Source organism: Sminthopsis crassicaudata, chromosome 2, assembly GCF_048593235.1.
Source record: "Sminthopsis crassicaudata isolate SCR6 chromosome 2, ASM4859323v1, whole genome shotgun sequence".
Taxonomy (NCBI): Eukaryota; Metazoa; Chordata; class Mammalia; order Dasyuromorphia; family Dasyuridae; genus Sminthopsis; species Sminthopsis crassicaudata.
Window position 1 is genome coordinate 473,109,776 of NC_133618.1, and position 25,590 is coordinate 473,135,365.

General features: G+C 36.3%; 1 long non-coding RNA gene across 1 annotated transcript; it reads left to right on the plus strand.

The window, feature by feature from the left end:
• Positions 1 to 728: 728 nt before the first annotated feature.
• On the plus strand, positions 729 to 25,590 carry LOC141557482 (uncharacterized). The gene is made up of 3 exons (XR_012486804.1): positions 729 to 967; positions 23,928 to 24,002; positions 24,667 to 25,590. It is a non-coding gene; the product is annotated as an uncharacterized LOC141557482 (long non-coding RNA).

The window sequence follows — 25,590 nt, forward strand, 5'->3', positions numbered from 1 at the left end:
TGTAAGATGAATGTGGCGATGGGGGGTTTCTGTGAACCTGGATAATTTTTTTTTCTGAGATGCATATTATAGGTAGCTGAAATTGTTTACATATTTCCCCCAGAGTTGGCATATTCCCAGCCCATGTTAACATGATGTTCTTTCCTGAACTTAACATGCTTTTAAAAATTTCCAAATATTTCACTAGAAAACTCAGTGGCATTGTTCTTAAAAGGGTCCTGTTAAAAGAACACTTTATTGAACTTTATTTTTCTTTGTTAACTACACACTAATTTTAAAGGTCAGTGTGGTTAGTTACCATAGCAGTGACCTAAAAATAACCTTTCTACTGTACCTGTATATTTTTGCTCTGTAGTGTTAGCATTCAGAAATGTTCTTTCCCTTAGAGTTTCAGCAGCTAAATAAGTTGCAGCCCCTTCAGCTATACTCATAAAAATTTGCTTCCAGACAACATGGTCTGTTTATTGTGTAATAATCGAAATGGCACTAAATTGCAATGATTGCCGAACACTTAGGAATTGCATTAACCACTTAAGTGCTAAACAGTTTTCTCTTTTCTTCCTCCCTGAGAAGGATTGTATTGATTTTTTTTTTCTTCATTAGGGCTGCTTGCTTAGCCTGGGAGGGGAACCGAATATTTGAGTTACCTTCTTCATCCGGTGACATACTGATATGTCACATACATATCAGTAAGTGACCTTGGCTTAGGATTTTGCTAAGGTTTTTCTTTTCTTCTTTTCTTTTTTTTTTAAACATGTGAGACAAAATAGCTTATGGTGCTAAGCCTTGAATTTGCTCAGAAAATGAAAAACAAAAATAAAGCCCTCGCGGCTAAGTTGCTTTAGAAAATTGCCAATAGAAAGAAATGCTCGTGCTTTTCTACATGAGCAGAGAAATGTCCTGCCCTGTGACACTCCCTGGCAAAGTCACTCCATCTCTATGGAATATGCCTTGCCTGGCCTCTGAGGTATGGAAGGACACAGTTGTTGGGAGGGGGGATGGGAGGGGGCGTCCAAAAAACACAAATTTCTGCCTTTGAGTGTTAGCTGAGATCTCTTTCTCCTCCCCTAGCTGTTGAATATTTTGGTCTTTCCAATGACTTGCCTTGCTCTGTAACTTGGTTTTGAAAGAAAAAGGATTGATGACTCTTGGAAAGCAAACGGAACTTTAAAGAGCTAAGACAGGAGTGAGCCAGTTGCTTTGTTAGAGATGTATTCTTTAGGAAGAAACCAAAGGAATGTGATATTCTGGGTAACAAACGGTCCAGGGGAACGAGCACCGCTCCCCCCTGTGTTTGGGCTGGCACTCCAAAGCCAGCCCACGGTTTAAAATAGCTTTTGGAAAGCCTGCTCCTCCCCGAGAGCCACTGAACAGGGAGCCTGATGCTGGTAAGGAAGAGTTAACCAGAAATTGAGCGGGGCTGCTGGGGGGCAGCAGTGCTGCAGAACATAGCAGCGTTCGTGCAAAGGCAAGTCATTTCCCGAAACACTGCAGACACATGGCCTCGGGCTGTCTAAAACCTTTGGAGACCAAAATGGCTCGCAGGAGTTAGAAGTAATAAGGTGTTTTTCCTTCTTTCTCCTTCACTGAAATTCTGTAAGGTTGCTATGCATTACCCGGGAACAATGGCACTGTTTTTTGTGTTTTATATGGGTATTAAGATCCATTACAATTTGACATTTTTAAGATTGGTTATCCTGTAGTTTGGTGTTAAATTGAAGTTGTTTGTTTTGAATTTAATTCTTTCATTTTTCAAAGGGGAAAAAAGGCAGCACTGCTGTGCTGATAGCTTACTGAAGTATGCCTGTACTTGCCGTTTGATTCAAATCTGTTTGCTATCACCAGACCTAGACAGAATTATCTGTAAGAGAACTCTGACATATTTTTCCATTATAAAGTCTGTAAGAACCCTTCTGGATGATTTCTTAAACATCAGAATGTAGGAGGAAGACACTATAGCATCTTCCAAGACGGACAGGACCTGCGATTGTTTGTTACAGAGTGTTATAGATCCAATCTGTGTTATGCCTAATGCAGCCTGCATATGATTATTACGGCTCTCTCTCTCTCTCTCTCTCTCTCTCTCTCTCTCTCTCTCTCTCTCTCTCTCTCTCTCTCTCTCTCTCTCTCTCTCTCTCGCTCTCTCTCTCGCCGCTAAATAAACTCAACATCCAATAAATGACCGGCAGTGGTATTAGGCCAGCAGCAATGAAAAGGACATCTGTTAACTCTTTGTCAAATGCCCTGTCCTTACTCCTTTATTCCAAATAGTTCTGTTGTTAATTACTACTTAAAGTATATGACATACATAGTCCCTCAAACAGAGCAATGGAGACCTGCTTAGGAGGAGAAATCTGGCTCCAAGTAATTCCTTCCTCCTACCTCCCTTAAAAAAAAAATCCATAGCAAATCATTTTAAAATAAACAGTCATGTAAATTGTGGCACCAAAATAGGCTGTTGGAATATGCTTTGATTAAATCCCAAGATTATAGGGCACTGTGCAACAGTGCTGTATCTAATAGCATCATTCTGCAGTCCTTCATGGAAAAAAAAAATCACTTGAAATTCATGTTAAACCATAGAAAAGTTTCCACTGAGAATATAAGAAGGGTCAAAGTTGCCTTTCAGTATTTTTCCAATATTTGTGATATAACAATCTTGAAACTTTTTTTTTTTTTTTTTGGCTACCACAATAAGCAGAGAATACATATACACATATATGTAGCAAAGCTGCATTTTACAAGTAATTTGGAATTTGAAAGTGCTATTCTGATCAATAAATTAAAATGACAACCTGGAAAAGTTTCTTTAAAAAAAAAAACCCCACAAACTTGAAAGTGAAAATGAAATTCTGCCTTGCTGAATGACATGACAAGGGCAGTGGGTATGGTACAGAAGTACCTATAAGCATTGTATCTTCTGTAGTCTTCCTTTGTCAGCAGAGCTGTGTAACACTTGGGCAGGTTTTTGCTTGGATAATTCTAGTTATATTCCTTTCTTTCCTTCCTTAGTGGCAAAGAACTCACAGAAGTGTTTTATTTGAGGGCTAGACAGGTTCATTTGTACAACACTGAGCATTTTAGAGCCCACAGTGGGGTGTTTCTTTTCCCCCTTCCTGAAACTAAGCCTTCAACCAAGTGTCTTCTCAATGTGGTTTCCTATTGGAACTAATGATTCCAACTCAGAAGGTTCACTAAGAATTAGAATGAGCCTTCAAGTCTAAAACCAAGAACCAGGAAACTTCCTGGGCACAGGTTATTACTTTTATTCAAACAGGTTATTATATAATATCTAAAGGTTATTACCTTTATCCAAAATGACCTATGTCTCCCCCTTACCAAACTTTATGTTATCTCCTTGTTGAAGTAGAGGAGTTATGAAACAGTTATTAAGACTTTGGGGAGACATTTTTAGGGAATATGAAGTCTCAATGGAGATTTCTCTCCTCTTCATCTATTTCTGTCCTGCAGCCAACTGCTTACATTTGTATATTTCTTCTATTTCTGGAGTCCCATTTATAACACAGGTCTGGTTTCTGGCATTGGAATGAAACAAGCATGCCATTGCTACTGTTCTTGACCTAGAAAAGTTCACCGATTGCATATTTTTGCTTTGAGGAAACATGATGTAGTGGACAGAATCAGGAAGACCTGTATTCAAGTTCTGCCTGGGATATATTCTAATGGTGTGAATCCAGGTGACCCACTTGACTTCTGAGTATCTCAGGCAGTTCTATGATTGTAAGTTATGAGATGCCAATCTGCATTAATATAGCGAGTTTCCATATTAAGAGCTCTTTATGTTGATGAAATCACGTCTGGATTAAAAAAACAAAACAAACAAAAAAACCCACTTCCTAACCTGTCTCTGAGGGGTGGGGAATCTTCTTTTAGAAGATCACTTACCTCCCCAACAGCTGCTCATATTTGTTTGTCTAATAAGATCACTTCTTAGTCCTGTTTGGACGAAGATGGGTTTTGCAATTGTTCTAGTTCATTGAGCATTGAGTTAAACAAGGTGCAAGTCTGGGAAATCTCAGTGACTTACGGAATCAGTTCTCAGAAAGTACTGGTGTGGCAGAATCGGACCAAACCTTGTCTGGGAAGGATCATTCCGTAGGTATGTGGGCAAGAAATAAACAAAAGGTTATTGAATTATATCCATTAAAGCTTTCACCACTTTTCTTCTTTTGGGGAAAACTTCACCCCCATAGCGTAACCAAATAATCCCTGAAAGATCCTTTGAGAATCTAAAATGCATCCCAAAAGATATAGGAGGCTTAAGATTGCAGTGGTTGCCCAGCACTTTACCTACAAACCCTTTTGAACATTTCACTACATAGCAAATGTTTCCACTGTGAAGTTGAGGGTTGGATTTTCTTTAGACCTGTTTGTCTTTTGTTTGTGCCTCGAGATAGCATTGAATAACATATTTAAACTACTCATGTATGAGAAATCAAAATTATATCTCATGAATTGATTTCCTCACACATTGGGAGAACATAAATCTCCCTATTGCTCAGAAATAAGTACAAAGCATATGGTAAAGACAGTTTTTAAACTGGCTTTATTTTGGGTACCAAAACAGCAAAACAGCCACTCTGTCCAAAGAGGGCATTATTGCCTGTGGAGCTACTGTATGGTAAGATATTAGTTTCCAGGCTGTAGCCTACTTCTGTATTAACTTATTCATTAGTGTCTTTACTGAGCATCTGAGGAAGATCTGCAGGATAATGGGTCACAAGTAAAATGTATTAAAAGGTTATAATTCAACATTCTGTTTGGAACTCTAAGGGGGGAGGGGAGAAATCTGTCTAATCAATTCTCCTCTGCAATTTTCCCCCATTCTTAATAATCAAGACTTTCAAATAATATTACGTATATAAATTAAGAGAGCTACATGTAAGTAGAATTCAGAGGAAGTATTTAAATGCCATAATATTAATTGCATTGTACCTATTTTCCCATCACTTCTTAATTCTAGTCCTCTCTTTTAATTATTTCCTATTTACAGTTTGTTTATAAATACTTGTTTGTTGTCTTCCCTATTAGATTGTGGGCTTTGAGGGTAGGGACTATGTTATGGTTTGGTTTTGTTTTTTTTTTCCCGGTATCCCCAGCATTTAGCATAGTTTTTGGTGCATAGTAGGTGCTTAATAAATGCTTATTGACTGAATTTCAGAACATATGATTTAACCCTGAAATAAATGGAGCTAATTCTAAAAGTCACATATGAATATCTGATTTGTTTCCACTTATGCCATATACACAAATCTCATGAGTTTTTATGAGGATTGAATGAGATAACATATAGAGCATTTTGCAAATGTAAAAACCTTAAAGAGTTATGTAAATGCTAACTGTTGCTATTCTATAAAGTTTGTTTATTCAACTTTTTCTTATCCATACTACAAAGAAAGAAGCCTTCATTATAGGCAGAGTATACTTAGACTCATAGTTTTTTGATAAATCATCCAACATTACTGAATGATAAAGGTTGATGTCACAGAATAGAAAGGGTTCTCTACAATATAGAATGATGAGGGATGATAAATACCTAAGCTATTTCCTTGGCAGCTTCTATGCCAGGAATTTTAAAATTATTTGGACTCTGGGGATTTGAAGTCAGAAAATCTAGGATCAAGCTTAGGAACTATTAGAAGGTACTATATAATAAGGTCCTAGACTCAAGCAGTCACATAAACAAACATCTATCCCAAGTTTATTACAGTTGTTTTTTATGCTATATAGGGTTCCCTATTCCCTCAGGTTCTATAGTTCAGGTCCTGAAGTCAACAAAGAGAGAGATAATACGTAAGTACTTAAGCTCTACATAGATCATCCCATCAATTTACATGTGGATTTATTTAGAGAAATACCTTAGCAAAAAGCCTAGAGAAATTAAAAGAAAATTCAACAGTTTCTGAATTAAAAAGTTATTGGATGATTGACCCCAATCTTCTCCTTCAGTCCATCCATCTTGCATTCCCTTCTTGAAGGGAATCCATACTCTTACAGGCAGTTTTTCCAGTTTTCCCATCCTCTGCTCTCTCCTTTTTATCTCTCTGTCTCATTCTATCTCACTCTGCCTCTCTGCCTCTGTCTGTCTCTGCCTCTACCTGTCTGTTTCTCTCTGTCTCTGCCTCTCTCTCCCTTTATCATTCTGTCTCTGCCTCTGCCTGTCTGTTTCTCTCTGTCTCTGTCTGTCTCCTGAATTATTTTCTCATATAATCTGCTCATACAATTTATAACTTGATACAATTTGTACTTAATTTTGAACCACATCAGGATATCAGATTATTTGCTATTGCTACATATACAGCTGTCCTATCTTTGCAATTCAATTACTAGCTGCCTAAGGGCAGATACTCTGACATACTCTTCTATATTCTTCATAGCACCTAGTGTTGAGCACATATGCAGTGAGTCACCAAGTTCAGGCAATTCTTTCTTTACCATGTCTCTCTCAGAGCTGCTCTGTTATTTCCATTGCCAGTTATTTTGCTGGGTTTTCATCACTTCAAGTTTATACTATTACATTCTCTTCTTAACTGGTCTTGCTGCCTTCACTCCCCCCTTCTTTTTCTGTCTCTGTCTCTCCTTCCATTTCTCCTCTCCTTTCTCTCCTTCCTCTCTCCCTCCACTCCTCTCCTTCCATATAACATAAACACACCGCCAGGATAATCTTAATAAAACACAGCTTTGAGCCCTCCACCTTCAGTGATTCCACTTGGCCTAGAAACCCAGACTACACAGCCTAACTCCATTGATTCAACCAGCAATTACTAAATAAACAGCTTCTACTTACAATATCTTGGCTTAGTAGCTTGTGATACTAAGATGAATAGGATATATAGTCTTTTTCCTCAAGGAACCTATAGTCTGGTAAAGAGATGATATATGCACAGACATATCAACTTATGTATAATATGTAACAGTATATGATGTAAAGTAATATGTAACAGTAATATGATCATAGAATAGATTATTATATTTCACCATATTTTGGTGATCCCTTGTCATTCGTTGCTGGTCCAGTTCATTCTCCAGACAGTTTCATTTCCTCTCCAGCTTTGCCCTCATAAGGACACTATCCTCTTCTGAGAGATTTGTTCATTGTCTTCATAAAGATGATTGATAATTGAAGCTCACAGGAATAGATATGACAGCCAAAAGAAAGCATATAGGGGGTTGTGGGAGGCAGAGCCTTGGGAGATGAAGTTGGGAAGCAGGAAGAGGAAGATGAACCATGGAAGAAAATGAAGAAAGAACAAAAAAACCAAGAAGGAGGAGTGTTTCAGAAGCCAAAGGAGGAGAGATTACAAAGAAAGTGGTAGCCAGAACTATCAGATGGAAAAAGGTTGGGAAGGATTAAGTCAGAGCAGATGAAGTCATTAATAACTTCGAAGAGACCTTGGTCTTAGAGTGATAAGGATGGAAGTGAGATTACAAGGGGTTGAATAAAGAATGAATTGTGAAGAATTGGAGAGGAATATAAAGTACACTTTCTAGGTGTTTGAGGAGAAGGAATGGAGAGAGATAAGAGGATAACTTGAGGGGATGAGAGGGTCAAGGGAAGGGTTTTATAGGATGGGGTGGGGAAGAGGAACAGCTTGATTTCAGAAGGAAATAACACATAGAAAGTAGAATGGAAGAGATGGGAGGGGGTGGAATAAAGGGCACTTCTTGTTCTGAGAGAGAATTAATGAAGCCCTAGAAAGATTTTAAGGTATAAATGAGGAAACTCAAATAAATTTGTTTTTCTAGATTTTTCTCTCAATACTCCCCCATCTGCAGTTTCTTCTCTAGCTAAATCGATCTTTTCAATGTTCTCTAAGCATGACTTGTGCTTTCCAACTTAGTGGCTCTGTTCATTTTGTTCTTTCTGCCCAGAATACTCTGCTGTTTTTTTTCCTCCATTTATCCAAATAAATTCTATCTGGTTTTGAAGTCCATCTTAAATCCCAGACCCTCTCAGAAGTTTTCCCTAATAAGTCTAACCCACAGTTAAAATTGCTCCTTTCTGGGCTCAGGGTCAGACATTTGACCCTTACTCTTTGACATTAACTATGTTGTAGAGTATATGTGTCAGCCTCATCTCTGTGAACCATTCTTCACCACCCCCACTCCCACCATGTCTTGTATATCTTTGTTGCTTTCCTACTGCTTAATATTAACAAAGCCTGACACATAGTAGGAGTTCTATAAGTATTTGTTGGTTGGTGGAAAGTTAATGATTAAAAAATATTTGGGGGTTGGTTGATTGATGACTAAAAGTATTATTTTTATAGGAGCAAAATATGAGAGAGGTCTCTAATGAGAGTAAAATCACTAAGTACCTCTTTACTGTTCTTAGAAGCAAAACTGGGAGAGTAGGATAAGTCTCCTTCATGAAATTTTGTTTAAGACCATCTTTCCAATGGAGAGATTAGCAAACAAGGATTGGATTTATCTGTGGAGAAAACATGGAGTTCTTTCTGAAAGGCTGTTAGTGCTGAGATGTTCATTAGCCTTCTTGAAAAAGCCTTTGTCCTTGGACATCTGCTTCTCATTAGTTAAGAAGATAGAGGGATAGTCTGAGTTTTAGTTTTCTTGCTGGTATGCTGTTTCTCGTAGGTATCTTGCTTTAAACATTCTTTGTTCTTTAGAAATTGGTACTTAATCCAGTAAAATATCCATTCATTTCTATTTTCTCTGTAAAACAGTTAAGTGTGTATTTGGAGGAAAGTGTTGGTGGAAAGGATTTATTTGTTTTTAAGAAATGGAGAAATCATTTTTATATCTTGATGTGTCACCTTTCCTTAAGAGTTTAGAAAGTCTTTATATGATGAAGGGTTCAACTTGTCCCCAGTTCTTGGCAAAGAAGTTTGGAAATAGGGAAATTACACAAAATTACAAAATTTGAGAGTTTGAAGAGATTTGTATGTGGAAGGATAGGACACACACACACACACACACACACACACACACACACACACACACACACATATACACACACACCAGTAACTTAGATACTTAGATTTAGCATACTGGAAAGACACCAACTGTCCCCTTTCTCCCAAACAAAGGAAGCCTGGAAAGGCAGAAGTCATAACAGCCTCAGAATCACCACTCAGCCTGGGCCCAGACAGCCTTCTACATATCAGTAACATCATGTATTTGTTGAAAGTATTGCAAGTTCTCCAGTCTAAGGTAAATAGAGCTCACACAAGCCTCAGTTTCTTGAAATATTTGCTAATTAACAAAATTTTAAGTTGCTATCATGATGAAGACTTCTTTTCTCATGTCTGAGTATTAATCTTTGGTTGTCCTTTCTTTCAGAAGCCAGGTTATACAATATTGTGTTATAGAAATACAGTAAAAAAAAAATAGTAGTAAATTTAAAATGCTGGAAATTTTCCTAGGCAGGCTTATTCTAGGAGTCCAGTGATTTTACATAATCAGTCAATTTCAAGAATCAGAGGGCCTCAGAAGCCATATAGTTCAATCCATACTTAAGTTAGAAGGCTCTCTAACAGCACATTGGATAAGTAGTCATCCTGGCTTTGCTTGGATACCTATAGTGAAGAGGATACCACTTCCTCCCAGGCAGTCCATTCCACTTTTGAACAGTTCTATTAGCAGCATTTGCATGAAGGGCCACATTTGAATGAAGTGATTATATCCTAGTACTTTCTGTTTAATGTTTTAATAGTAATAACAATAATAATATTTTATATTTCTGTAGTATTTTAAAGTTTATAAAACTGTTTCTTCACAATAACTTTGTAAAATAGACCAAGTATCATTTAATTCACAAAGGAGAAAATTTTGGTTTAATGTAAAAACAAACAAACAAACAAAAACAAAAACTACTCTTGCTAATGAAATTTATGGACTGGATTGGATTAGATTTCTTCTGAGGTCCTTTCCAATTTTTGAGATTTAATGATTCTTTAGTACCCATTTTATAGATGTGGAAACTGAGAGGTAAAATGTTTTGTCTGTAATGATTACCTTTCCCCAAAGTCCAGAAGCCTATTACCTTGTTAATTAAACATCGTTTAGACACTATCTTTTCAACATTAGCAACTCTGCCATGTAGTTTGGAAAATTAAAGTGTCACTTTCTACATTAGATCTTTCCTAGGCTCTCTAGTTATGATTGTCTCCCCCACCAAATTACCTTGCATTTTATATTATATATGTTTTGTTCTATGTGTTTGTGCATTTTCTCTCCAATAGAATATAAGCTCCTCAAAGACTGGAATTATTTCAGTTTTGTCTTTGAATTATCAGTGCCACAAACAGTGCTTTGTAGTGATAGGGCTTGCCAATTGATGGATTGATTTAACCAATTAGTTAATGATAATTGCTAACTTCAGACTGTTTGTATTTGAACAGCTTTTAACTTTCTATGAGTGCATCCCTTCCTTATGTGCAAGTTTCTTTGGGATAATCTTTTTCCTTTGAGTAATGTAATTTTGCAAATTATTCCAGACCACAGAAACCTTTGCATCCTCTGAATTTCTTTTACATTTAAAGGCTGCATCATTCATTTGATGCTTAGCTCATATAGTCTGACAACCTTAGGTCTTCTGGGTGCCTCCCCCTATCTTTTTATCTGTATTGTAAATCTCTTAGGATTCCTTCAATATATATAGTTCAGGATTCCACATGTAATAAGTGCTCAATACATCTTGGCCAAATAATTAATTGGCTCATATTTTTTAGGGATAAATAAAATATATCTGTGTCTGATTTTCTCTTTTAAGTACATGATAAAGCCATTGAGGCCATCTCATAGATATAATGAGGAGAGAAGTTTAACTTTTCCAAAAGAGATGAATGAAATAAGTTACTAATAAAAATAAGAACAACTACTCATTGATAAAGCATCTTTTTTTCTTTTGTGCTTCCTATACCTCTTCTTATTCTTTTCATTTAATTTTAAATATAATAACCTAATATAAAACATGATACAAAACTTTACAGTCTTTAAAAATTGTAATTTAATTGTAATTGTAATAAGATACAATTAACATATTTGCCATTTTTTTCCCTCTCGACTCTCTCTGGATTTTTGTCCATTTCCCTCTTGGATTACTTTTATTTTTACTTATTTAAAAATATTTTTATCTTTTGTATTTACATTACATTCATTTCTGCTTGCTTCTCTCCTTAAATTGGCAAGGCTTTCCTTCTAATAAACACAAAATAGAACATAACTGATCCAATCAATGCAAAATCAAGAAATGCATCAATTACTTCTGATAGCACATGCAACATTCCACATTTGTATGGCTCATGCAACATTCCACATTTATGATCCCCTATCTCTCTGATGAAAAAAAGATGCTGGTTTTTCTTATCTCTTCTCTGGGGTCAACCTGGTCATTATTATTCCATGATGTTGTTTTGTCTTATTGTTCTTTCCCTTTTAATGTTGTAGTTATTATATATATTGTTTTCCTGGTTCTGTTTAGTACATATAATTCTTTCTATGTTTCTCTGAATTCTTTATCTTTATTATTTCTTATAACATGGTAATATTTCATGTCATTTATGGAACACAATTTTTTTAGGCAGTGTCCAATTGAAGGATACCTAATTTGTTTACAATTCTTTGCTGTTACAAGAAGTACTACATTAATACTTTGGTTTAAAAGGATATTTTTTTTCCCCTGTCTTTAACTGAGTGGGGGATATGCCTAGCAATTAGATCTTTGAGTCTAATTACATGGATATTTTATTATCACCTTAGCATAATATTAAATTGCTTTTTGAAATAGAACAATTCACAGTTTCACCAACAATGTATATTAGTGTGCCCATTTCTCTGAATCACTTCCAGCATCATTTTCATCTTTTGTCATCTTTGCCAATTTCCTGGAATTGAGGTGAGATCTTAGAATTGGAATTTACCTTATTATTAATGATTTGGAGCAATGATTGTGAAAATTTTATGACTTTTGAGAACTATTTATTCTTCTTCTTTGACCACTTATCTAAAGGGGAATAGCTTTTAAACATATAAATTTATGTTATGCAGCAGACTCTTCTTGGACTTTTTAATGCAAAGATTTTTCCAAAATCAATTTTTTATTTCCTTTGTAGTTATTTGTAGTCATATTTTGTTTTGCTTCTTTTGCAAAGCAAGTTTATTTTAAGTTGAGAATAATGCTACTAGGATTTGGTTGTGAAATCAGAAGAAAGCAAATTAAGGCTTTAGTCTTACTGTAATACCAAATCCTGAATTAGGAATTCAGAATGGCTTTTAAGTATGACATAAAATTTTAGGTATGAGGAGGCCTGCTTGATTTGTTGATTATTTTTTCATTAATTCTGAGATGCTGCAAATAACCTTTTTGGTATTCTTAACAGTGTATTTTGGCCTGAATGGTCTGAGTGCCAGTTTATTAGGTTAAATAGCAGACTATTTAGAGTCTATGTTATGTAAAGCAAAAACCAAACATTCTGGCTTAAGCCATCTTTTACTAACTTGGGGATAATGAAGGAAAAATTCAGAATTCAAACCAGTCATCTTTCTGTGTTTATTTGCAAAAAGCTAAAAGTCAAGCTCTAAAAATCATGTTAATTACTATTAATTGATGATTTGAAATTATTAACATTAGAATTTTTTTAAAACTGAGGTTAAAAAAGAAATTAATATAGCATTTTCTCCCCCACACACACACCCTTGCCATCTATTCCTAGATAACATGTGCTCTGTTTCTGTTTTATATTCAGAAAACATAAGTCAGTCCTCAAATATTTTTTAAAAAACCTTCAAGAGTGCCAGACTCTATATGGCTAAAGCTTTCACAAACCATCTTGAGATCAAGGGTAGGTAAAAATTAGGTGTTGGGTTTTTTTTGGGGGGGGGAGGTTGTTTTCGTTTTTACCAAGGTTCAGTGCTATTTCATAAGAGTCTAAGTTTATATCAGAATTTTGAAAGTGCCAAACAACAAAGAGAGTTCGTTGAGTCAGAATTCTTGGACAGAGAATTGGAGTTGTAGCAAAGAAGAAAAACGAAGGCAGAGAGTTGTGATTTGGAGCAGTGCTACAGACCCTGTGGGCTTGTTCATCTAGCATTCTGTAATGCTCTGGTTGGGTTGGATGGTAATGCACTTGATTCAGCTCCAGCTTGCTATTTCTCATATCTTATTGCCATGGGTAAAACGGCAGGCAGAGGCATCCCACACCCATTTTGAAGCCCCAATTTGCTGATAGCCCAGAATTAGGACTTCTTTCATGAATCTTAGAAGAGCCTTTATAGGCCCTTTTCTAAATCCAGTTGTCCCATGTCACCTGTTCCATTATCCTGAAATGCCATGGCTCTTGGGCCCAGTTTGCCTTCCTAGCTCACGTACCTCGCTGGGGCTTCTCTGAGTACTGTTTGGGCCAGAATTTGGGAAACCACCTTACTTGGGAGAGGGAGGAAGGGGTGGAATAATGGTCTGCATAAGAAATTTCCACAAAGGGAAGGGAGCATCAGACTTGGACCCTCTGTGCTGGGTGAGTCCCTAGGCAAGCCTGTGGGCCCCAGCTGGTCTGTCTGTTGCCTCTTGGGGGCTTGTTTACACTGACATGTCTCTATCAGTTTTAACTGTTAAGCAGATTTATTTGTTACTACTGGCTTCTTTGGCTTTGATAATCTTGCTTTTATCCTCCTGGGTAACAGGAGCAGTGATGTCTGACTACGTAGTGTTTGAAACTGAGCTGTGAGAAAACACAGCCGGTACTGTTAGGTCCTTGCGGGGTTTTCCTGTTTATGCTTTTCTCCAGAACTTTGTGCTGCTGATGTTCAGGTAAACTATTCCCTTAATTATGGTTGATCATCTTGGGGGTGATACTGAATTTAGCTTTCAAAAATAATCCTTGTAAAGCTGTCTCTTTTCAAATCCCTGCTTACATTTTACCAAAAGGAAGCCTCCTAGCATTTATGGTTATATATTTTAACTCATTCCTTGCTTATTTTCTGTGTCTTTGTTGGGCTGGATCAATTTTTAGGAACAATTAATATAGAGAACCATATGATGGAGTAGCCCTTACTGAATTTTGGGGATGGAGATAAAGGCTTCTTTTGAGGTCCTGACTTTTCATCAATTCCCCAGGAAGTTAGGCTGTTGGTTATGTGTACCTGTACTTCTGGTATGAACTAACTCTGAGGTCTGGATTAAGGGAAGCCCTTAAAAAAGAATCAGGAAGCAGCCTTGAACTTCACTGCCTCAGGTTACAAAAGGTTTTATATATGCCTAGAAGCATCTTCACCTTAGGATCTGAACTAAAGAGGAAGGAAGAAATCTTGTGCAAAAGCAGACAGATTTCTGGAATCTCCTGATTGAAGGTTTGGTTCACAGCAAATGGGTGTAAGGTGATAGGTCACAGGATGCTGGAGCTGGAAAAGGACCCTGGAGGTATTTTCTATGGTTTAGAAGAACACCTAAGCCTGTGATTTAGGAAGATGGAGCTCCCTGGAAGTGGTTCATTAAAGGAAGAATAGAATTCTGTTGTACAACCACTTATTAATTCATGCTGCTAAGACATACAGAATGAGCTCAGTGGAAAGAAAATACGGACAATGGATCTTTTGGAGAGAAGGAGTATCTTGTGATACAGGATGCTATCTTAGGCTGTTAACTTTCCAAAACAAGCGACATATATAGGCATACTACTTCCTTGTATTGATTATTTCCCTGAAAACACAATCCTGGGTGAAGTAGCAATTTGGAGGCTGTACTTTTAAAGGACCAATGGACAATCAGTGAGCAAAGTAACTACAGTAACAAATTTAATTTAAGGGGAGTTAGGATTTAGACTTAGATGAACCATATATTGGCCAGTGAATAGAAGGTTTTGTTTATAACAAATTAATGATATTAACAGTAATAGCTTATTTATATGGTGCTTTAGAAATTACAAATAATTTTTCCTTCCTATGAGTTATTTCAAACAACCCTTTGTTTATATATGTACGTGAAGAGCTGTGAGCTCATCGAGGAAAGGACTCCTGTGTTATCTAAATTTTGCATTTCTCACATACCTAGAATAAATGCTCTGCACACAGTAGGTACACATTAATGATTGTTGAATAAAATTTAATAATGATGTTTATTAATACAAACCAAGCCTGAGGTCTTGAGGGTTTTTTAAAATTATATATCAGGAATACAAAGATTTTTTTAAAATGACAAAATAGCATGGAATCAAGGTATAATAGAAGGAGTGCCAGATCTGGAATCAAAGGAGAGAGATCAGATCCTGGCTCTGTCATTTACTAGCTGTGTGATTTTGGGAAAATCATATTAATTCTCCGAGTCTTAGCTTCCTTATTTGTAAAATAAGGGAACTGAATTAGATGTTCTTTAAAGTTCTTTTGAACTTTGACTTCTATAAATTTCAAAACTAAGGCTGTGTGAACTGGAGGGAAGAGGGGTCTGATTTCACTGAACAACTGTTGTCTAAAGGCATGGCCTGGAAGGACCAGCTCAATCTGATTATATCTTTGAGGTTATTCTCATGGAGTCAAAGAAGGGAAAGGGACTCAAATGTGCAAAAAAGTTTGTGGCAACACTTTTTGGCAAGGAACTGGAAGCTGAGTGGATGCCCATCAGTTGGGGAATGGCTGAATAAGTTGTAATATATGAATGTTATGGAATATTATTGTTCTATAAGAAATGACCAGCAGACTACTGGGCTTATATCCCAAAGAAATACTAAAGAAGGGAAAGGGACCTGTATGTGCCAAAATGTTTGTGGCAGCTCTTTTTGTGATGGCTAGAAACTGGAAAATGAATGGATGCCCATCAATTGGAGAATGGCTGGGTAAATTATGGTATATGAATGTTATGGAATATTATTGTTCTGTAAGAAATGACCAACAGGATGAATACAGAGAGGCCTGGAAAGACTTACATCAACTGATGCTGAGTGAAATGAGCAGAATCAGGAGATTATTATACACTTCAACAACAATACTGTATGAGGATGTATTCTGATGGAAGTGGATATCTTCGACAAAGAGAAGATCTAACTCAGATCTAATTGATCAATGATGGACAGAATCAGCTACACCCAGAGAAGCAACTCTGGGAAATGAGTGTAAACTGGTTGCATTTTTGTTTTTCTTCCCAGGTTATTTTTACCTTCTGAATCCAATTCTTCCTTTGCAACAACAACAACAAAAAATCGGTTCTGCACACATATATTGTATCTAAGATATACTATAACATATTTAATATGTATGGGAATGCCTGCCATCTACGGGAGGGGGTGGAGGAAAGGAGGGGAAAATTTGGAACAGAAGATAGTGCAAGCGATGTTATAAAACATTATCCATGCATATGTACTGTCAAAAAAAAAGTTATAATTATAAAATTAATTTTAAAAAAAGAAAGAAATGACCAGCAGGATGATTTCAGAGAGACCTGGAGAGACTTACATGAACTGATGCTAAGTTAAATGAGCAGAACCAGAAGATCATTACACACAGCAACAAGATTATGCGATGATAAGTTCTGATGAATGTGGCTGATGAAGAATGAGATGTTTCAGACTAGCTTCAATGATCTTGTGATGAAGAGAGCCATCTACACCCAGAGAGAGGAGTGTGGGATCTGAGTTGTGGTTCATAAGGTAACATTTTCATTTGTTGTTGTTGTTGTTTGCTTGCATTTTATTTTCTTTCTCATTTTTTTTCCAGTTTGATTTGATTTTTCTTGTGCAGCAAGAGAATTGTATAAACATGTATACATATATTGGATTTAACAGACATTTCTACCATTTAAAACATATATTGGACTACTTGCCATCTAGAGGATGGGGTGAGGGGAGAGGGGGGAAATTGAAACACAAGGTTTTAGAAGGATTAATGTTGAAGAATTATCCAGGTATATGTTTTGAAAAAAAAAAGCTTTAATAAAAAGAGATTATTCTCATAAACTACAAGTTTTGCAACAGAGTCTACTCCATTTGTATCTTATATGTGATTTCATCAATAGGGTACTCCTCCAAAAATAAAGACTATATCTAACCAATCTTTGCCTGCCCATAGCCACTAATAGTGAAATTGATCCATATCCTCTCTGGGAATACATTCAACATGCTGGTAGCCTTCCTTGAGTTGATCTTGAAAGGTATACCAGAGGACATATTGACTATCCATCTATTTGTTGCTTTTTTCCCTTGGTAAGCGACAGGCCTATTTTTTTTTTTCCCTTGATCACAAATTTATCTGACAACATCCTTCACACCATTTTTCCAGGATAATTTCTTAGTTTGGGGTGGGGGTAGAATTGTGTGTGTGGCAGCCTTCTCATACCTATAGTGGATCACTCTCTTCAAGGCCTTTTAGGTGAATTTTCAACTTAAATTCTATAGACACTGTGATATTCTATGACTAAAAGTTATAAAATATCATCTGAAGAATATGGGAAGTAGTCTAGACTTGTAAATTTATTGGTGCAAGGAAGTGTTGGTGTGGAGACTTTATCCAGCAATGCAAATTGTCAATTCATCTGTTTTATATAATCTTGGAGAGTTGCTTATATTAATATAGGTAATTAGAACTTGAAATAAGGTCTTCCTGATTTGACTAAGTAAAACTGGCCTTCTAGTCATTATACTATACTGCTTTTCTTGGAAGAATACTGTTGAGGTAGAGATTAGTAACATCAAAAGAACTATAGTTTCCCATAGGCATCCCAGTCTGCTCTCCTCTTTCTGTTCAATTCTGGAGCCCACTAATTGTTCACTTGCAGTGTCTGTCTAAAATTTACTTATTTATAGATAAACTTTATGTTTTCATCCAACTGTATTTCACAGTTGAAATAACAACAGTCACCTATTTGGAATTTCCTATGTGGTTAGATAATTAGATCAAATAATTTTAAAAAATCAATAGTATATTATTTTTCCAATTATATGTGAAAATAGTTTTCAACATTCATTTTTGTAAGATTTTGAGTTCCAAATTTTTCTCCCTCCTTTCTTTATCTCTTCCCTTCTCAATATAGCAAGCAACATGATACAAGCTTTACAAGTACAATTATTTTTAACATATTTTCATGAGTCATATTGGAAAAGAAAAATCAAAACAAAAAGGAGAAACCACAAAAAAGAAAAAAACTCCAAAAGATGAAAATAGTATGCTTCAAAACTCATTCAGTCTCCATAGTTCTTTCTCTGGATGCACTGGCACTTTCCATCCAAAGTCTATTGTAATTGTCTTGGATCATTGTTGCTGAGAAGAGTTAAGTCTATATGGTTGATCTATCAGACAATGTTGCTGTTACTGTGTATAGTATTTTCTTGGTTATGCTCACTTTTCTCAGCATTAATCCATATAAGTCTCTTCTCAAATTAGCTTGCTCATCATTTTTTTATAGACCAATAGTATTCCATTACATTCATATACCATATCTCATTCAGCTATTCCCCAACTGATGAGCATCCACTCAATTTCCAATTCCTTGCCACCACCAAAAGCTGTACAAACATTTTTGCATATATGGATTTTTTCCCTCTTTTATCAAATTATTATAAGTGACTATCTTATTTCTTAGGCTATGCAGTGTTCTGAGGCTTGATATAATCACTACAATGTTTTCCAAAAAATAGGAGCTTCAGCAGGACCTCAGCATCTATAGGGAAATCCTTATCTATTTGGACTTTGGGATTCATTCCATGACGGTCATAAATACTTTGACAAACATGCATCTCCCTTTTAAACTCCATCTTTGGTATTAGTAATAAATTAGTCAATCAACAAGCATTTATTAAGCCTTTATCATGTGCCTGGAACTGTGGTAAATGCTAGGGCAAAAAAGTGCTTGCCCTCAAAGAGCTCACATTTTAATAGAAGAGATAATCTACAAACAACTGTACACTTATGAGATATACACAAGGAAAATTGGAGATGTTCTCAGAGGGAAGGTACTAGCATTAAAAGGGACAGGGAAAGGCTTTTTATAGAAGGTGGGATTTTAGCTAAGACTTGAAAAAAGTCAGGGAAACCGAGAGGTAGAGGTGAAAAGGAAGAATATTCCAGGCAGTGAAATTTCATAGCATTTCCAGGCATGATGGCGCACATCTGCAGTGCCTGTTGCTGAGGAAGGTGAGGCTGATGGATAGCTTAGTAATTCTGAGGAGCAGGAGGTCCAGGGATGTGCTGAAGCCAGTCCTAACTAGTTTGATTGCTAAATTTTTAGGGTGAGCATTTACATCTCAGAAATGGAAGATTGCTATAAATCATTACTTTATTCATTTCGTTGGTTGTCTAAACTTAAAGTGTTAATAATGCAGATAAAACTTAAGCATGTGTGTATGTGTGTACATATTTTTAATGCAAATAGCCCAGTTGTTAAATATTTACTAGCACATCTCTGAATAGGAGTAAGGCTAAGGCAGTCTCTCCATTAATGTCCACTAGCAATATAACAAGCCCTTGTGAGTAAATCATAGGCTGCTTAAAGAGAGGTAAACAGGTCCAGGTTCGAAAAAAAACAGAAGCCTGAAACTTCTGGGCTGATCAGTATAGCATTGGAAATAGGAAGGAAGCTTCTATCTCTGGATCATGGCATATTTGGAAGAGAGGGAAAGGTAAGAAGACCAGAAAGGTAGTAAAGCTTAAGTTATGAAGGACTCTAAAAACCAAACAGACGATTTCCTATTTGATCTTAGAGGTAATAGAGAGTCATTGGAGTTTATTGACTTGACATTGAAGGTGAGTATCATATCTGAACTGTGAGGTCAATCAGAAGCTGGTGAACAAGGTTCTACCTATTGTTATGTTTGTCAAGATACTTGGTATGATTCTGACTTATGTATATTATATGTGGTAATGATGTCCACTCTCTTCCCTGTTGAAGGAATAAAATGCCTATAAAGTGTTTTTCTTCTATCAAAGAAAATGCCTTCCTCCCCCTTCTCCAGCCAAGTATTTGCCATACTTGTACAAGTATTATACTGATATATATTCTCAATATACATCAGCCATAAATTCTTGGGACCTGAAAATTATTTTAATTTAGATTTTCCAACCTCTGATGTTATTGACAAAAATATTGGGGAAAGGCTTACCCTTTTCTTTTCTTTTCTTTTCTTTTCTTTTAATTATATGATTTTTTAAAAATTAATTTTATAATTATAATATTTTTTGACAGTACATATGCATAGGTAATTTTTTACAACATCATCCCTTGTACTCCCTTCTGTTCTGAATTTTCCCCTCCTTCCCTTCACCCCCTCCCCTAGATGGCAGGCATTTCCATACATATTAAATATGTTATAGTATATCCTAGGTACAATATATATGTGCAGAACCGAATTTTGTTGTTGTTGTTGTTGCCAAGGAAGAATTGGATTCGGAAGGTAAAAATAACCTGGGAAGAAAAACAAAAAAATGCAAACAGTTTACACTCATTTCCCAGTGTTCCTTCTCTGAGTGTAGCTGATTCTGTCCATCATTGATCAATTGGAACTGAATTAGATCTTCTCTATGTTGAAGATATCCACTTCCATCAGAATACATCCTCATACAGTATCATTGCTGAAGTGAAGTGTATAATGATCTTCTGGTTCTGCTTGTTTCACTCAGCATCAGTTGATGTAAGTCTCTCCAAGCTTCTCTGTATTCCTTCTGCTGGTCATTTCTTACAGAACAATAATATTCCATAACATTCATATACCATAATTTACCCAATCATTCTCCAATTGATGGACATCCATTCATCTTCCAGTTTCTAGCCACTACAAAAAGAGCTGCCACAAACATTTTGGCACATACAGGTCCCTTTCCACTCTTTAGTATTTCTTTGGGATATAAGCCCAGTAGTAGTTATGGCTGGGTCAAAGGGTAGTGCACAGTTTGATAACTTTTTGGGCATAATTTCAGATTACTCTCCAGAATGGTTGAATTCTTTCACAACTCCACCAACAATGCATCAGTGTCCCAGTTTTCCCACAGCCCCTCCAACATTCATCATTAATTTTTCCTGTCATCTTAGCCAATCTGACAGGTGTGTAGTGGTATCTCAAGAGTTGTCTTAATTTGCATTTCTCTGATCAATAGTGATTTGGAACACTCTTTCACATGAGTGGAAATAGTTTCAATTTCATCATCTGAGAATTGTCTGTTCATATCCTTTGACCATTTATCAATTGGAGAATGGCTTGATTTCTTATAAATTAGAGTAAGTTCTCTGTATATTTTGGAGATAAGGCCTTTATCATAACCTTTAACTGTAAAAATGTTTCCCCAATTTGTTACTTCCCTTCTAATCTTGTTTGCATTAATTTTGTTTGTACAAATGCTTTTTAATTTGGTGTAATCAAAATTTTCTATTTTGTGATCGATAATGATCTCTACTTCTCTTTTGGTCACAAATTCCTTCCTCCTCCACAAGTCTGAGAGGTAAACTATCCTCTGTTCCTCTAATTTATTTATGATTTCCTTTTTTATGCCTAAATCATGCACCCATTTTGATCTTATCTTAATATGTAGTGTTAAATGTGGGTCCATGCCTAGTTTCTGCCATACTAATTTCCAGTTTTCCCAGCAGTTTTTGTCAAATAATGAATTCTTATCCCAAAATTTGGGATCTTTGGGTTTATCAAACACTAGATTGCTATTTTTATTCACTATCTTGTCCTGTGAACCTAACCTATTCCACTGATCAACTAGTCTATTTCTTAGGCTTACCCTTTTCTTACATATTGAATGTACTAAGTTGATTTTTTGTTGTTATTGTCAAACTCCTGATGCAGTCTTTGCATGATCAGTTCAGGACATTATTGGGCAAGGCTTCTAGTTAGTGCCAATAGTCTTGTTGATTTGGGAAAAGACCCAGCCAAGGCTGGTTGGGATGCCATTTAATTTTATTATTCTGAACTTCACAAACATTAAATATGATAAACATTTCTTTATACAAGATAGAGTGTTGTACATGAAATTATGTGTGGCTTGCTTTTCCTTTTAAGTATTTAATAATTTCAGTGTATTCCAACACTATGCTACTTGTCTGTATTTCCTTCTTTTCTGTTTTCTTTAGTGCATTAAATTTTTTTCAATTGTTTTCCTCTTTTCTTTTTCTTTCTTCTCTTTTCTTCCTTCCATTCTTTCTTTTCCCCTTCTTTCTCCTTTGCTTAACCTTATTTTCCTTCCCACCTCCTTTCCTCTCCAAATTGGAGAGGGAATAAAAAAAAATCCAAATTCTTGTAACAACCATGTACATTGAAGCAAAACAAATCCCTACCTGTCTATATCTGAATATATGCCTTATTCTGTATCTTGGGTTCATCAACTCTCTATAAGGAGGTGGAACAGCATGCTTCACCATGTATCTTCTAGTATTGATGTACATTGATCAAAGTTCTTAATTCTTTCAAAGTTGTTTTTCTTTGTGATATTGTTGTTATAATATAAATTGTTCTTCTGGTTTGGGTTATTAACTCTACATCACTTCCTATTAACTTTTTCTGGGTTCTTCTGAAACCATTCTATTTATCATTTCTCTTATATTCCATATATACACACAAACATACAAACATATACATCCACACAATATATGTACATATACTGTATATGTGTTTATATATACAAATTCACATATACATATCCATACATATAAAATATGATGCCTTTATCAGGAAAATTTTCTTCAAAAATCTGTTCCCCACCTATCTGTTTCCCAGCCCTTTCATTTTCTAGATAAGGAAATTGCAGCTGGGGGTAAGCTCTATGACTTTGTTAAGGTCTCACAGATATTAAGTACCAGCCTCAAAAGCAGGATTTGAATTTAGGTCCTTTGACTCCAACTCCAGGGCTGTTTACACTGGACTACCTTGTAACAATTATTTTCCCCAAGAATTATTCATTATTCATTAGCATATAAAAACTGTTTCAAATTACTCATAAGAGAAAAAAAACTTAAAATGACTTTGAGGTTTCATCTCATACCCAGCAAATTGGCAAAGATGTTAAAAGACAAAATGGTCCATTTTAAGCTGAGTAAACAGGAACATTTAGTATACTATTGGTGGAGTTATTAATTGGTCTAACCACTAAGGAAATCAGTTTGGGACATGCTACAAAAATCACTAAGATAGCCATAGGTCCCAGTGTGAAACATACACCTTCAAAGAGGTCAAAGACAGAAAGAGAGATCTCATACAGTCTAAAATATTTATAGCTGCATTTTTATTATAGTACAGAACTGGAAACAAAATGGATATGTATTGATTGAGAGATGATTAAACAAACTGTGGTCCATGAATGTATTGGAATGTTACTATCATAAGGAACAAATGAATATGAAGAATAGAGAGAATAGAGAGGACTGGAAAGACAATGTCAAGAGATGCACAGTTACAAGCAATGATACACAGTATTTACAAACGGAATGAACATGTCCAAGCCAAACCCAAACTGAAAGTTATTTATAATGGTGAAATCTGGTCTCATTCAGGAGAAAGTTTATTTTTCTCTCCTTCTTGTAGGGGTGGGATGGGGGAATCAAGGTGGAGTGATGTGGGTGAGGAATATACCTGCACTATTAGACTAACTGAAGTGTTGTTTAGTTTTTCTAAATTAGTGTTTTAAAAAATCTTTTTTATTCTTATTACAAAGAAAAGTTCTTTGAGTAGGGGGAAGGGATACATTTGGAAAATTAAGTGATATAAAAAGAAGAGACAGAGACAAAAGAGACAGAAAGGAGAAAGAGAGAGTGGAGACAGAAGACAAAAGAGACAGAAACAAACACAAACACACACAGAGAAGATAAAGGAGAGAGAGAGAGAGAGAGAGAGAGAGAGAGAGAGAGAGAGAGAGAGAGAGAGAGAGAGAGAGAGAGAGAGAGAGGATTATGGGTGCTGAATCTAGTTGGAGCCAGGAGTCAGCCTTAAGGAGACTCTTGCAGTTAGAGCTCACATTCCTTTTTTATGATCTAGGCTGATGGGCCGGAGATAGGAAGAATTGGAGGAAATGCAAGGATGTTCGATATGAACAAAGCTGGAATCTAATGGGTAAGGACACAAAATGATTTGTTTTGAAGTACAATATCCCCCTGACATATAAGCCACACTGAGAAAGCTTTCATGTCAACAAAGGAATTGGCAGGATCCATATCTCAAGAGAAAAGACACCTAATCAGACATCAGCAGGAAATCAGTGTCCATGGAATTAGTGTGGAGAAGAAATCATCTTATGTGAGCTCTGTTTACATGCTTAAAAGCCAACCCTAGAAGTGGATCACCAGGAATAGAGTTGCAGCAGATGGAGGGAGGTTAAACTGCAGAAAATACGAGGAATCCTAATGCCAGCAAAAGCTCTGCTGGCTCTGTAGACTTTCAGTGAGCACCATGTGGGCAGACCAGACTTTGAGGATACAGAATATCAGAACAACATGGACATTTACATAAAGGTAGATCATTTGCTCACTGTAGCACTCCCTAGGGCTAATTTGATGGATGAATTGTTTTGAATGACCATGAATAGCCTAAAGAAGTAACTTTTAGATAAGCAAGGAGAGAAGTAAGAAAAAAAGATCACCTTCTAAGGGGAGGATCTTAACTATGAGGGCTGCATTACTCAGAATTGGCAGGTGACATTTTTGGGAGTGATGTTTTTATCGGACTCTTAAATAGGGAGCAGGAAGAGGCTATAACAGAGATGTATTTGTTTTTCTAGAGACACTACAAGCAGATAACCTAATGAATGGCATGGAAGAAAAGTCATTGAACTTTGAGAATTAAAGACATCTCTGTGGGCCTTGAAGGGCTCTGAAGAAGGAAGAGCATGGCCATGTTCTAAATACCAAAGAGGGGATTAGCTGTGAGAGAAGCACTATGATAGAGTAAAGCTAAAGGATCTGAGAGTTGGGGAGGGAGGGAGGGCGGTGGCAATGTATCTTTCACAAAAAAGTTTTGGCTATGTTCCAGATGTTATGGCCATGTCAGGCCATGTCAGGGACTTGGCTCAAAAACAATTCCAGCACATTGGGACCATCTGGAAGACTTGAAACTTTGGTATTAGAAATACCATAGAGTGTGTCAATTCTGAATCCATGGGATTCCAATCTACTCCTCAAATGTGCTTAGCAATACAAATATTGCATAGCTGGGTGGGGTGGGGGTGGGGGGGTAGTATTGTGATTTTGAAGCAATATGGGGAATGAGCCAAATTCTGGGGCAAGTTATTAGATTGCCCATAATGTCACAATTGCATGAGAGATTCCTGTTTTATTTATCATGGAAGTCAAGCTGGAACTTTTCTTTGTATAAGACTTCCTTCCTTCTTTCTTTCCTTCTTTCCTTCCCTCCTTTCTTCCTTCCTTCTTTTCTCTTTGACCCTTCTATATTTCTTACTTGGCATTTTGATGGTCCTCCATTCCCAGTAGATCATCATACTGATGCCATAGTTCATGAAGATATCCAATCAGCTTTACCTCTGCTATAGCTCAGAACTCCCAAACTCAGGCAATCTACCAGCCTCATCCTCAGCCTCCCTGGTAGCAGTGGTTATAGGCTTATATATCCACATCCAATCTTTAGCCTATTTCTATATTTTAGTTGGAAGTTTTCTTGGGTCACTGTGATTAAAAAAAAAAAAAAA